Consider the following 14,626-nt stretch of genomic DNA (forward strand, 5'->3'; position numbering starts at 1 on the left):
CTTTCTCTAGAGTTACAGCTAACTGGTTTCTTAAAAACTTTCTTTCTTCTCTCAAGGTCTCTAAAACTTGATCTGTTATTCTTTTTGTTTCTAAAACTTTATGCTGCACTTCTGTGTTATTATATTTACGAATAAATGAAGGATGTTCAAGATATCCAAGATAAAACTTTTGCTTTTTCAAAGTACTGATAATTCTTTTGGATATATATGCTAATCTTCTCTTTATGCTAGTTATAGTTTGATGTTTGGGACAATAAATACCTGGTAATTGTGATTGACAGGGTCTACAGGAACAATAATATCTATTGTTCATACATAATAAACAAATATGATATCAGTTGTATCAATGACTTCTATCCTCAAGGTACTTTACTATTATAATTATACTATTAAAATGCTAAACTTGGCTCTGATACCAAATTCGCAACGCATGCTCGGTTAAATAGTCGGATGACCATTATAACAACTAAACATAGAACCATGCACATGGAACTCAACATGTTTCAGCATGACGGCCACTCATAGTACAAGTATAAGGCCTTAACGGCTGAACTCAGAGGTATAAAGAACTCAGAGATACACTGGTTAATGTCCAGTTATTTGTATGGCAAGCATTCAACTATAATAGAGTGCTCGAACAAAGTATGATCGTTAATTTAGCAGGTTAATAATATAATCACAATAGTGTTTCCCTGTTTTGGACTAGAAGTTTAATTAAACAAACACACTAAAGAAGGAAAAGAAAACTTACTTAAGACTTGGAGATTCCTTAAATATGTACACTTGAACTTTTATTAATATATGGAATGTTTACAGAGATAGTTGTTTACAAGAAAGTGATTACAAAGAAGTGTTTACAAAGATGCTATGAAGGCTACGAATGCTTGAGTTTATAAAGTGAGTATGGTGTTTTCAGATGTTGAGAGATGTGTATTCTGTATGGGAGGAAATGCTCCCTTATATACAAAATCTAATTCTTCAAAGACAAAATAACATTTCATCTATTTACAATTTTCTGAATAGTGATAGCACACTGTTTCTGAAAACTATCAGCACTGTTTCTGAAAGTTGGCTATCTTGTCTTTGCTTGAATGTCATGTGAATTTATGTTGTCTTGGTTGCTGCAGAGTTTGCCACATTTTCTTTTGCATGTGAATCTGTATTGTCTTGATTGTTGCAATGTTTGCCACATATTCTTTTGCATGCAAATGTTTTCTAAAAATGTCAATCTCCTTTTTCTTCTTTTGGATGTATCCACATGAACTTTGCATAAAACTGACACAATCTTGTACATATGTGTGAAGGGTAGGATTGGCATTTTTGAAAAAATCTGTCCCGATGATTAAAAGTAAAGTTTTGAGGGTGTTTTGGTTAGTTTTCCATAAATATAATTCATTGTCATACAAAGTGTCCAGACTATACAGACAAGTCTTAAATTCTATAACTTTAAATTTACAATTTCTTTTCAAATATATATGAAAACTATTTACAAAGTGTACTAATACATTTTTTTCTCGTTTTTAGTTTTATTTTTTTATACACAGAAAACATCATCTTGAGCAACACTAGTTCAACACTTTTCTTCATTGATCCAGACATTCTGGAACTAAATTCATATAAATCAATGTAAGTACATGCATTGTAATAAAATGAAAATTATTGCAAGTTTAGAATTCTTAAAAATAAAAACAAATGTTATTTTTACACACCTATTCAAATAATATTCTCTCTAAACTGTTACAAATTTTCCAGCTGGCCTCACTCTATTTGAACACTCCCTCCTTTTGGAATCAGGTGAATGAAACTAAAATTTTACAGACTAGAAAAAAAGTGACAATCGCAGAATTGGGTTATTTGGATCCAGATTTATATAAGGTATGAACAATGATTATATTTTATTATATTTAATTAAAACCATCCTATTTGCCTTTTACTTCTTTAATAAAAGACTTTCTATTTAATAATTATCATACATATAAATATTTTTCTAAATATTTTATAGAATGATAGGTTTTTGTGCGAATGCATCAATTAAGCGATGTAACACAAGGTAGGAATAGTGGTACACTGCTTACCCCATATGTGCGTAACAAATGCACAAAGATCCAATGAGTGGTCAACTAATTTGCCAAAAACATCCCAATCAAATCTCAGCTCCTTGGTAATAAATCAAACACTCTATTTGATTTCCATCAGTTATTGTTAAAAATATTATCTATTCGTTTTTTCCCTATGACATTTAAAAATATATTTACTTATTTATAGCTGCACTATCATTAATTGTTGTCTTACATCGTTCTTAGCTTAGCATTTATTCTTTTGTAATTTTTAGATTTTTAAGAAAGTATTAATAACTCAAAATTAATGATTAGTTACTACTTAGAAAAGAAAAAAAAACACCATCAATGTTTCCCAATGAATCATAAAATTTGTACAATACAATGAAATTATTGCCTTTAATGATACAATTGCAACACAGGCTAGGAATTGATTCAAATTTGTTATCGATAAAATTTGATATAAAATTTTCAAATACATTGTCAAACACTGCATGTGATAGCCTGTCCCAAATTTTACGTTTTTATTAATTTTAGAAGTGTGAATTTACAAAAATGCCCTAAAGGTAAGGACTTTGACTTTCGCGGATCATCGGTTAGAGTGGCGTATGATTTATTCTTTTAGCATATCCTCGTAGTACTCGTCACTACGAACGCATAGGCGAAAACCGTTTGCGAGTCCGAATTATAACGATATAATTACAGACGTTTAAAGTTGGTTATTTAAAGGTAGTTAAATTATTTGAACTCCCACCTTGTGGGAAGACTAACCAATCAGCCTTTAAGCAAAGAGAAAAGGGAACCAATCACATAAAAGGAGGACAAAGCCTCCAGCCAATCAGAAAAAGAAAAAAAAAGAAAAAAAAAAGGGAAAGCTGGAGCTTTCCCGTGGGTTTTTCCGCTCACGACCACCCATTTTCCAAGGCTGATTCCGGCCAACTCCGACGGATTTTTTCAAAGCCACCACCACCATCTTAAAACTCCCATTCCCCTCTACAAAACCCACCCAAGAACCACCTTGGTTAACCCTTGTACGTGGCGATTCGAGGCCACAAAACCCGATGAAAACCAATGGTATTCCGGCCATCCTTTTCATTTTTCCAGCGAATTTGCAAAGCAATGGCCGACACCACCACTTGGGCTTTGTAGCCCATCATCCTAGGAGAAAATCATGACCAGCCTTGACCTTGTTGGAGCACCGAGGAAGAAGAATTGAAGTTCACCCAAGTATAGGGTTACCGACGGGTTTTAACAAAAATTGAAGCTCTTTCCGGCCTATGTGCCCTGGGTCACAGGTATAAATCAATTCCTCATGTTGTTTAGATGAATTTTCATGTTTGGATCGTGTGATTTGGTGGAGAAATGAGAAAGTTATAATGATTTAAAGTTTGCCCAGTTTCCGGCGGCCTCCGCCACTTTCGAGGCTTTGTTCGGCCAAATAACGGTGAGATAGCCATCCTGTAAGGTACCAATTTCTTCGTCTCATCGAGATCTATGATTTTCATTTTTGAATCACTTGTTTTTGTTGCGTATTGACAAAGTTATGGACGTTGAAAGGTTGCCCAGAAATTTCGGCGAGTTACCAGTTTTCCCGCTGACAGCCGTCTTTCAGACCATTTTCCGGCAACCTCTGCCCACCATTTGGACTCCAAGCTGATATAATCTTGTTCTACATTTCTCTAGCTTCGATTTGGTATATTATGGATTGAATTTGGTTGAGAAACAAGTGAGATATGGAGTTCCAAAGATCGCCCAGGAAATCTGCAAAAACTGCAGAATCAGGCAAAGTCCCATTAAGGTCCACCACTTGATTAGCATAGTAATTGACAATCTGACCGTTGGATCATCACCAAACTTTAATACATTATAGTATGTAATATTTGAGGATCATAGAAACTTACAGATTAGAAATCCGACCTACAGATCTTCCCAAATTAGATGTGTAAGTTTATAAAATAAATGTTAACCGCCACTTGGTTTTGGACAATTAGCGGAGATCCGACCGTTGGATCGCAATGAAATTTTATTATGTTATTCTAAAAGCATAATGTGGATCTTTGGAAGTTGCGGATTGGAAATCTAAAATGCGGATTTTCCAGATCAAGTTATACAGGGTTGTAGACCCTACCGTCGATCTTTGATCGACGATTGACTTATGGTCAATGGGTCTCAAACTATTTTAGAATGTCCTTGAGGATGTGTTTTATGTGAATTACGTATTCTATTGATGAGGATTCTGAGATGTGGTTGATAATTGGCTGCAGGCGCCGATCGCTCGGGACGCCCCGATGGTTATGCTAGGAAATTGTAGCACGGACTCCAAGTGAGTGGATCTTTTCTTGCTCATCTTATGTTTCATGATTGATAATTCTATAAATGCTTTTAAATAAAACTGAGAAACTTATGCCATGACACACACATATATATATATATATATATATATATATATTTATATATATATATATATATTTATATGTTATAAAATACTATGAGATGGTTGAGTTAGATTTCATCGTGATCTATCCATATGCGTATTACTATAAATGATTATTGTGAACTACGAATGGTTTGATCCTAGTTTAGGGTACGTAGGTAGTCTAACGAGACATTAGATGCAGCCATATAAGAAATGAGATTAAATAATCGTGACCATAGCCTTGTTTAAGGAATCGAGCAATGTGTGTGGGCTTTTGGTTTTAAGTATATATGTATACGCTTGATGTTTTCCCAGAAAATGCAATTAAATGATTTATGCTCTAAAAATGCCATGCCTATTAAATAATGCTTAAACGATGTGATGAATTGTTTGCATATATATATAATTGTGGTGTTGTGAACGCTCTGAAGTGCAAAGGTGAACGCAGGACATTGAGGTAAGTTTAGGTAAGTTCAAGTAAGTATACGGTATTAGTTGAATTGATGGAGTTATGATATGACTACATTTATGCTTTTAGCAACTCCGACACTGTCGTACGGGTTGCTACAGTAGGCAACTCCGGCATTGTCGTACAGGTTGCCTATGAGTCGTACATGTTGTATTAGATGCATTTAGAGCTCATAAACCTGCACCCTGGGTAATTGTGATTTAGCCAGAGATATGGCACAGACCTGTATATAATGTCACATCCCGCACCCTATGCTCACATTGGATCCAATTTAGGTGCACAGTCTTGTCGTACAGACCACCATAGGTGGTTCCGACTCGTAGGTGACTAGCGATTTATCGCATAGCTATCTTGATGTGCGTAGCATTGAGCATAACTGTATTACACTCAATCTTGTCGTACAGGTCTTTTCAGTGGTTCCGACTTGTGTGCAGTGTAGTGTCGTATAGGTCATTAGAGGTGACTCCGGCTTATGTGCTAGCAATGATTGATGAGCTATGAATACGTCGTATAGGTCACTAGAGGTGACTCTGACTTATATGCTAGCCATGATTGATGAGATACGTGATGAGATATGAATATGTCGTATAGGTCACTAGAGGTGACTCCGACTTATATGCTAGCCATGATTGATGAGATACGTGATGAGATATGAATACGTCGTATAGGTCACTGGAGGTGACTCCGACTTAGGTGCTAGCCTATATGTGATGAAATGCTAGCATATATAATGAATATATGTGATGAGCTAGCATATGTGATGAATACATGATGAGCTAGCAGACGTGATGAATATGGGATAAGTTAGCATATGATTATAAATATGTGAAGCATGACTTGCATTGATATATATATATATATATGTATATATATGTATATGTATATGTATCTATGTATATTTTTATATTCTAATTCTGGAAATTTTATAGGTGTTGTAGCAAGGAGTTATAGAAATTTATATGGTTTCTATTAAAATTTTAATTACTGGGCCACTCAACTTTATCTTGTCTTCACTCTCCAGGTCTTCTTAGCTGAGCTTTCTTATCGTTGAGGAATCGTGGCGATTCTTAGTATTGGAGATTATTTCGAGGGTACGATTCTTAATTCACTCTTCTATACTTGCTTATGCTCTAACGTCACGTGTGAAGTGGGTTCGTTCCCGCTCACCAGTGCATGTTGGTACTTAGGCACTCGTAGGTTTAAATTTATTCACTATATTTCCACATCATCACACTTTATGGCTTCGTCACCTTCCATGTGTCGGCCAGCACAGCTCGATTCGGAGTCCTAGTAGACATTCTGGGTCGGGGTGTGTCACTGCATTAGCATAAATTCCTTCATATTCAAATTACTTTTAAATTTTTTCTCTTTTACTAAAGATTATTCAAAATACTATGTTCTATGGTTCAGCTGCATATATTATTGTTCTTGAATCGTAATTTTACAAGGCTACACTTTTGTTTTTCTTACGGTTAATATTAACATTAAACTATAACATAGAAATATCTATATAAATGCAATTTTAAACTAATTAAAGATTTTACACTTTCTAATTTGCACTTTTAAAACTTTACAAAATCCCTATTATTAATCTTTTTCATTGTAAATAAAATTGCAACAACTAATTTTCGTTCTTAAATGAATGTACAAAGTATCATTGGTCCTTGAAGATGAAACGAATGAAATTAATGCTCTCATCATTGGTAAATCAGGCGAAAAAGTGTTTGGCACAGCTTGTAAAGATTTGGTGTTCAATCAAAGATCAGCAAATCAAAAGCAATTGCCAAGTGAGTTTCTGAGACTTATAGGATAAACAAAAGTTCTTCACCTCTGTTGGAAGCATAAGAAATATGTTGAATTCAAACGATTTCCTCATCTACAACGTTTCTAAAGACAACAATTCAGCCAGCAACTCCGCAGTCCATTAGCAAGGAAATTACAATGTCTTCAACAACTGTTTCATCTTCCACTACGCCTCCTAAAATAATTGGAGAATCACATAAAAGAAAAAGGAAATTAATCAAGAGAACCCTTTTTACGACTGGTGAAAAATGATTATATTCTACTTAACAACATTTTTTTGTACATCTCAGATTAATCTCAATCTAATCTAAATATACTTTCCAACGTTTTTAATATGTTTAAGAAGTGAGGCATAAGAAATCTCTGAAGCAGATGTGCAAGATTTTGATCAAGTTCCAATCAACTTATTGAAGAAAAAATCATCCCCAATTGGTGGAAAAAGGGACCTTGCCACAAAAGAAAAACTAGGTAACTCCATTTTGTTCCTATTTCTTCCACACTGTAAATCTATTGATATACAAAACTTATTCCATGTGTGTTAACATTTCTTTTTGTTCCCCGTTACACAAACTCTTTTAGCCACAATCACCATTACAAGGAAAAAAACTTTTGCTAATTTATGATTTTATTAATTTTAAAAGAATGAATTGATGAAAATGCCCCTAGAGGCGAAATTGTTGACTCTCGTTGACCATCATTTCATGAAGTGTATTAGTTATTATTTTATCATATTTTTGAAGTACTCGACAGTTTGAATGCGTAGGCGCAAGCAGAATCGAAATTGGAGTTACAATAGAGGTTACAGAACTACGAATCCAAAAGATACTTTTGTAAAAATTACAATTTTATATTTTAAATATCTTTTTCATAATTATTATATTATTATATTATTATTTTAATATTTACTGGTGAGATTTTTGTGGCCCGTGGGGCCCACACCTCAACTCTCATCTCCTATCTTGCCCCGTGGCACCTTGTCTCCCACACATTGGGACTCCCTCTTCCACTCTCTCGTCTCTCTCAGCTATTTCTCTAAAAAACTCTCTTTTAGCTCTCTTTCTCCCCCCTACGTGCCACCACTTCTCCGGCAAGCCTCACCAGACCACCACCACTCAGCATATCAGCTAGCCACACAACCATCACCACCAGCTCGTCCCATCTCTCTTTTCGAGCATAGAAACTCAAACAACTCTGATACCAAACTGACACACCCCAACCTGGAATGTCCACTTGGACTCTGAGTAGAGCCATGCTGGTCGACTCCGACGAAGCCATAAAGTGTAGTGATGTGGAAAATATGGATAAATTTAAACCTAAAAGTGACTAAATGCAAAAGTGCGCATGTGAGAGGGAAAGAAACCCATTTCACACGTGATGTCTGAGTATAAGTAAAGTATTGTAAAATTTGAATAAGAATTATACCATCGGAAGTAGTCTCATGTATCAACTTTTGCTAGAAATCCTTGTCGACACAAGAGCTCGGCCACTAAAATCTATAGGGGCAAAAAACAAGGGTGAGTAGGCCTAAAAATAAAGCTTTGTAAAACCTTCTTCGAAAATGTAATAATCCCTCGCTGTAAAACAAGTACAGTTTCCAAAAATAGCATACTACGTATAGTATGAAAATACTTACCGTAAACAATAATATCTCTAGAATACAGTACTTCACTATATTTACGTAAATGGTTTCATTTCTAGGTGAAACGCATTTCAAAGAACTTCGATGCCCAGGAGGCGGGTTCGACCTAGCGACATGATTTGTGAGTGGGTATTTGCTTTTCAATATTATATATTTATTTAGTTTTCATTTATATATTTAATAAAGAATTTTCTACGTTACACTTATATTAGATTAACGTTTATAAAAATGAGCACATTGACGAAATTTATGAAATTATGTTACATCCTATAGGATTTTCATAATATTGTGTAGTATTGTATTCTTGAAATTTATGAAATTATGTTACGTCCTATAGGCTTTGACGAAATTTATAAATTTACAAAATTTATGAAATTATCTTACGAAATTTACGAAATATTGTGTAGTATTGTATTCTCGAGATATTACTGTTTACGGTAAGTATTTTCATAATATACGTAGTATGCTACTTTTAGAAACTATACTTGTTTTATAGCGAAAGATTATTACGTTTTCGAAAAAGGTTTTACAAAGTTTATTTTTAGGCCCACTCACCTTTGTTTTTTGCCCTTCCAGGTTTTTGGCCGAGCTCTTGTGTCGACGAGGATTTTTGGCAAAATTTGATATAGGAGACTACTATCGATGGTATAATTCTTATTCAAATTTTACTGTACTTATGCTCTGACATCACGTGTGAAATTGGTTCATTCCCGCTGACATGTGCAGTCTTGCATTTAGTCACTTTTAGATTTAAATTTATTCATATTTTCCACATCACTAAACTTTATGGCTTCGTCATCTTCCGGTGTCGGCCAGCACAGCCCGACTCGTAATCTAGGTGGACATTCCGGGTTGGGGTGTGTCATGATGCACCAAACTATGTTGTCATCCGTTGTAGAAAACTAAATAGTGTTCCTTCATTTTTTTTTTTCATGTAAACAGGCCGTCGGAACATGAATTCCCCCATTTTTTTTACATATAAACAATCCAATGTTTTGAATCTTTTGTCTGCAATTAGTAATCTCAATAAAAAACTAGAATGGCTGCCAAAGGGGAAATAAGACTAGCATATGGATGATAAAACATTTAGTGATGTTTTTTGTATAAATTGTATAAATATGAACATTGTTGTGTAAAAAATATTCACTGCATTTTGTATGCATAGTCTTCATTGTCCTTGTCTAAATAGTCTTCATTTGAATCTCTGTGTATTTATATCTTTAAAACATAATATACCATAGAATTTTCAACCTCGCAACAAGGTGCGGGTATAGTTTTCTAGTTAATTCTAAACAGATCGCTAAGTCTGACAAAATTCAAAACCCTATGAGACAAAAGAACCACCACGTAAACGAGCTCCATGCAACTGCTGCTCTCACTTATATCTATGCCTCATCTTTCAGCGCTTTTTCTTGAACCTCCTCATCCTCTTCTTCTTCCACTTGGCTATCATGGCAGTGAAGCGAACTGAAAACACTTGCGTTCTTTGTTGGAGGTCCTCCGATGAGAACTGGCGGATTGGGAGATGTGTTGTGGGAGTCGTTATGTAGGTTGTGAATGAAACACCCTATGAACAAACTAGTTAAACAAAAAAAATTATTAATTGAGGAGAGAGATGTCAAAGGATAGAAGGACGAGAAAAATGGGTTGTTTAAATAAAAAGGTTAGAAAGACCAAATTCCTAAACCAAATTTTGTAAACCAAATGTTGTGGTTGTAATTGATTGGATTATTACTCAAGTGTTGATCAACATACTTATTTCTTATCGATGATACATCATTTAATTTGTAAATTTGGTTAAAAATTTGGTATCTCTAACATTATCCAAATAAAAAAAAAAGGTAATTTAGCCAAAAATCAATAAAAACTTTACTATTTAACCATATATCAATGACATATTTTTATTTTGGACTTAATCAATGATACATTTTTATTGTTTAGACATAGGTCAATGATGAATGTCACATTGGCTTTAAGTGATTATAAATACTCAGAATTTGACTTTTCTATCCATCTTTCCTCATCTCTCTTTATATTTTAACACACGCTATGTCCAACCAGCCCTTAACTATCTCCTATTCGCCGTCTCTTCTCTCTCTCTCTCTCTCTCTCTCTCTCTCTCTCTCTCTCTCTAACACTGCAACAAAGTATTTGAATCCATAAAATAGGAAACAAACACTGCAACGCAGTGTCGAAATCACATAAACTTTTGAATATCAATGAACAATCACAGAACAGGAAACATACACTGCAACATAGTATGTGAATCCACATAAACTATTTGAATATCAATGCATAATCACAGAACATGAAATAGACAATGCGATGCAATGTCTGAATCCACAAGATAAGAAACAGACGCTGTAACGCAGTGTCGGAATCACCTAAGCTTTTGAATATCAAAGAACAATCATTATACAAGAAACAAACATTGCAACGTAGTGTCTGAATCCATGGAAACTATTTGAATATCAATGCACAATCATAAAACATAGGCAGACACTGTAACAAAGTGTTTGAATCCACAGAACAAGAAACAGAAACTGCAACCTGAATAACAAACTTTTGAATATCAATGTAAAATTATAGAACAGGAAATAAACACTGCAACATAGCGTTTGAATCGACAAATTTTTTTGAATATCCATGTATAATCGTAGAACAGAAAACAGACACTGCAACGCAATGTCTGAATCCACAAAGATTAAAATTTGAAATAGAGCACATAACCTAAGAAAAGAGCACGAGGAGTGGCGATTAGACCAAACAACATAACCACCATGAATAAACATACACAAAACCAACAAATATACCTAAGTAGACTATATCTGTGATATGCCCAAACCAATTTTAACATCCAAACAAGCTCAAATTCAAAATCAAAAGGTGTAGTGAGCAAAATTACACCAAATCTCTCACAAACACAAATCAAATAACTTAAAACGTAAAAATTGAAGAATAAGAAGAAAATAGGAAGGAAAAAAATAACTTGATCATGATTTCTCAGGTGCAAGTGTGAATCGTTCATCGGAATCAAGGCAAAAGTATGAAATCGTTCAGAGCGGCACAAATTTGACAAGACAGGTGTTGTGAGACCAAAAAATGGAGGTTGAAGGTGGTGGAAAGCAATGGAGGTTGAAGTCTGAGATCGTTTTATGGTTGCAAGGCAATGGAGGTTAAAGTCTGAGAGTATTTTGCGCGAGTTACTATGAGAGAGATGAAGATGTTGGGTGCTTTAAATGACAATGGCATGAATTGTAATTTTTATTTTATTGATGTGTTTAATGTAGCTTAAAATCTCATTGAACTATTTATAATTGAAATAAATTTGATTGACATATTGTCAATATCATAACATTTGATTGATTTTTATACAAAATCACCCATAATAAAAAAATAAAAAAAATAATTAAAAAAAGGGAAATGGTAAGGAGATCAAATTTCTAAACCAAATTTTGTAAACCAAATGATGTGAACGTTGATAATTGGAATACTACTTAAGTGTGATTAACGTTCTTATTTCCTATTGGTGACATATCATTTGGTTTGCAAATATAGTTTAAAATTTTGATCTTCCTAGCATTGCCCAAAATAAATATCTCTCAATTTTAAAATATTTCTCAATTTCTTTAGTGTAAATATATCGTTGTATAAAAAAAAGAATAGTAAATATTTAGAGTTTGTTAAAATAAAGAGATTAGAAAATTACTAGACGATTAATAAATATTTTGTTTTTAGTTTCAATATTTAGTTTTATTCTTTTTTTTAAGTTAAAAGTGAAAACTCTTTTGATAACTACTTCCACATTTCAAAAATAAAAGTTGAAAGTCAAAATTTACAAACTCACAAAAATAATTTTCTCTTTTGTTTTTGTTGTAGCCTATTTTATCTGACAAGGATAAAAGGGCCGGCGGCAATGAGAAGAGAGATTGAGAGAGATGTGTTTGTAGAATTGCAGGGGAATATGTGTGTTATCCATCCTACAAGGTCCCTTTATTTATAGTAGTCAAGGAGAGAAGAAATTGCCTCATCCCCAAGGAATACAAGTTGTAATAGGAAAGGATAAATAGAATCAAATTTAATCTAGGATTTACAATCACACTTTAACTAGGAAAGTTTACAACACTCCCCCTTGAGTATGTAGGAACTTGCATAAGTAAGTGAGTCTCACTAAAAAACCCTAAGGCTATGGCAAAAACCCGAGTAGGGACAAAATCCATAGTCTAAGGAAAATGCGTGAGAAATGCAAAGTCAAAAGAAACGTCTTGAGTGTGTAGGAACTTTCATAAGTAAGTGAGTCTCACTAAAAAACCCTAAGGCTATGGCAAAAACCCGAGTAGGGACAAAATCCATAGTCTAAGGAAAATGCGTGAGAAATGCAAAGTCAAAAGAAATGTCTATGGGACGTCATTAGGGATATGACCAGCCCAAGGTGGGTGCCTCGTTAAAACCAAGTTAGGTAGCAAAAATCCAGTGGGAAAAATGCTCATAATCGTAGGGAAAAAGAGTACATTAAGATCAAACAAGTATTCTTCAGGATACTCCCCCTGAGTTTGACACAATTCCAAAGAGAAATAGCAATGTTACAACTCAGAAAGTTTACGCATACCAATTCCTTGAACAAGTTTCTGAAACATCGTATTCGGCAGTGATTTGGTGAAGAGGTTGGCCAGATCGCTTTGTGAACGGATTTGTGACTTCAATCTTCTGATGCTTTTGTTGTTGATGTGAAAAGAAGAACTTTGGCACAATGAACTTGGTGTTGTCTCCTTTGATATAACCCTTCTTGAGCTGTTTGATGCATGATGCGTTGTCTTCAAAGATCATCGTCGGGACATCAATAGCAGGGTAAAAATCGCAGGAGCTTCAAATATGGCTCACAACTGCTCTCAACCAAAAGCATTCCTAAGTTGCTTCATGTCAGGCGAGAATTTTAGCATGGTTAGATGAAGTGGCAACTAAGGTCTGCTTAGTTGACCTTCAAGAGATTGCGGTGCCTCAAACAGTAAAGACATAACCCATTTGAGAATGCGCCTTGTACGGATCAGACAAGTATCATGTGTCTGCATAACCAACAAGGCGAGAATCGACTCGAGAAGCAGGGGGTGCGGCATCACTCGAGGATCCGTAGGCATAGAACAAGCCCAAATCTGTAGTATTCTTAAGGTAATGGAAGATGTTTTTCATGCCAATCTAATGTTTGCGTGTAGCTACATTATTGTATCTTGCCAAAAGATTAACAGCGAAAGAGATGTCAGGTCTAGTGCATTGAGCTAAGTACAATAAAGTGCTTTCATACTTAGATAATGAACTTCAGGCTCCAAAATCTCTTCATCATCCTCCTTCGGACGGAAGGGATCCCGTTTTGCATCTAGCGATCGAACGACTATAGGAGTACTCAAAGGCTTTGCTTTATACTCATTAAAGCCATTAAAGCAGCGCAACACCTTCTGGGTGTAGTTTTATTGATGTATTAGGATTCCATCTGAATGGTACTCTATCTCGAAACCGAGACAGTATCAAGTCTTTCCTAGATCTTTCATCTCAAATTCCGACTTCAGGTGTGCTGCAATTCTCGCGAGCTCTTTAGGAGTTCCAATAAGGTTCATATCATCGACATATACTGCAACAATCGCAAATCCCGAATGTGACTTCTTAATGAACACACAACGGCATAATTCATTGTTCACATATCCCTGACTAGTCAAATATTCACTCAGACGGTTATACCACATTCTTCCGAATTGCTTCCAATCGTAAAGTGAACGCCTCAGCCGAATTAAGAGCATGTTTCGGGGTTTGGAAATATTTAAACCAGCCAATGTAAGTCTTTCAGGAACTTTCATATAAATTTCCATATCAACATCCCCATAGAGATACGCAGTTACTACGTCCATCAGCAGTTGCATACTTAGTTTTTCGGAAACTACCAAACTGATAAGGTAATGAAATGTAATCATATCCATAACGGGTGAATAAGTTTCATCATAGTCAATCCCAAGGCATTGTGAAAAGCCTTGTGCAACAAGGCGAGCTTTGTAACGCATAATTTTGTTCTTCTCATTATGCTTCCGAATGAAAACCCACTTGTGTAGCCAATGTGCTTCACATATGGAGGAGTAGGAGTTATAGGTCTAAACACCTTACGTTTCGCAAGTGAATCGAGTTCGACTTGGATTGCTTATTTTCAGTTTGACCAATCAGTTCTACGTTGACATTCATCAACAGAATGTTGTTCAATG

At 34.9% G+C, this 14,626-nt stretch overlaps 2 long non-coding RNA genes across 2 annotated transcripts; both read left to right on the top strand.

Annotated features, from left to right (window-relative positions):
• Window positions 1-2,913: 2,913 nt before the first annotated feature.
• Window positions 2,914-3,940, top strand: LOC139192633 (uncharacterized). The gene is made up of 3 exons (XR_011576850.1): window positions 2,914-3,352; window positions 3,454-3,522; window positions 3,615-3,940. It is a non-coding gene; the product is annotated as an uncharacterized lncRNA (long non-coding RNA).
• A 237-nt stretch (window positions 3,941-4,177) lies between these two features.
• LOC139193195 (uncharacterized) lies at window positions 4,178-9,555 on the top strand. The gene is made up of 5 exons (XR_011577605.1): window positions 4,178-4,380; window positions 5,964-6,033; window positions 6,655-6,729; window positions 8,444-8,505; window positions 8,961-9,555. It is a non-coding gene; the product is annotated as an uncharacterized lncRNA (long non-coding RNA).
• Window positions 9,556-14,626: the final 5,071 nt, after the last annotated feature.

This window comes from Malus domestica, chromosome 16 (assembly GCF_042453785.1).
Source record: "Malus domestica chromosome 16, GDT2T_hap1".
Lineage (NCBI taxonomy): Eukaryota > Viridiplantae > Streptophyta > Magnoliopsida > Rosales > Rosaceae > Malus > Malus domestica.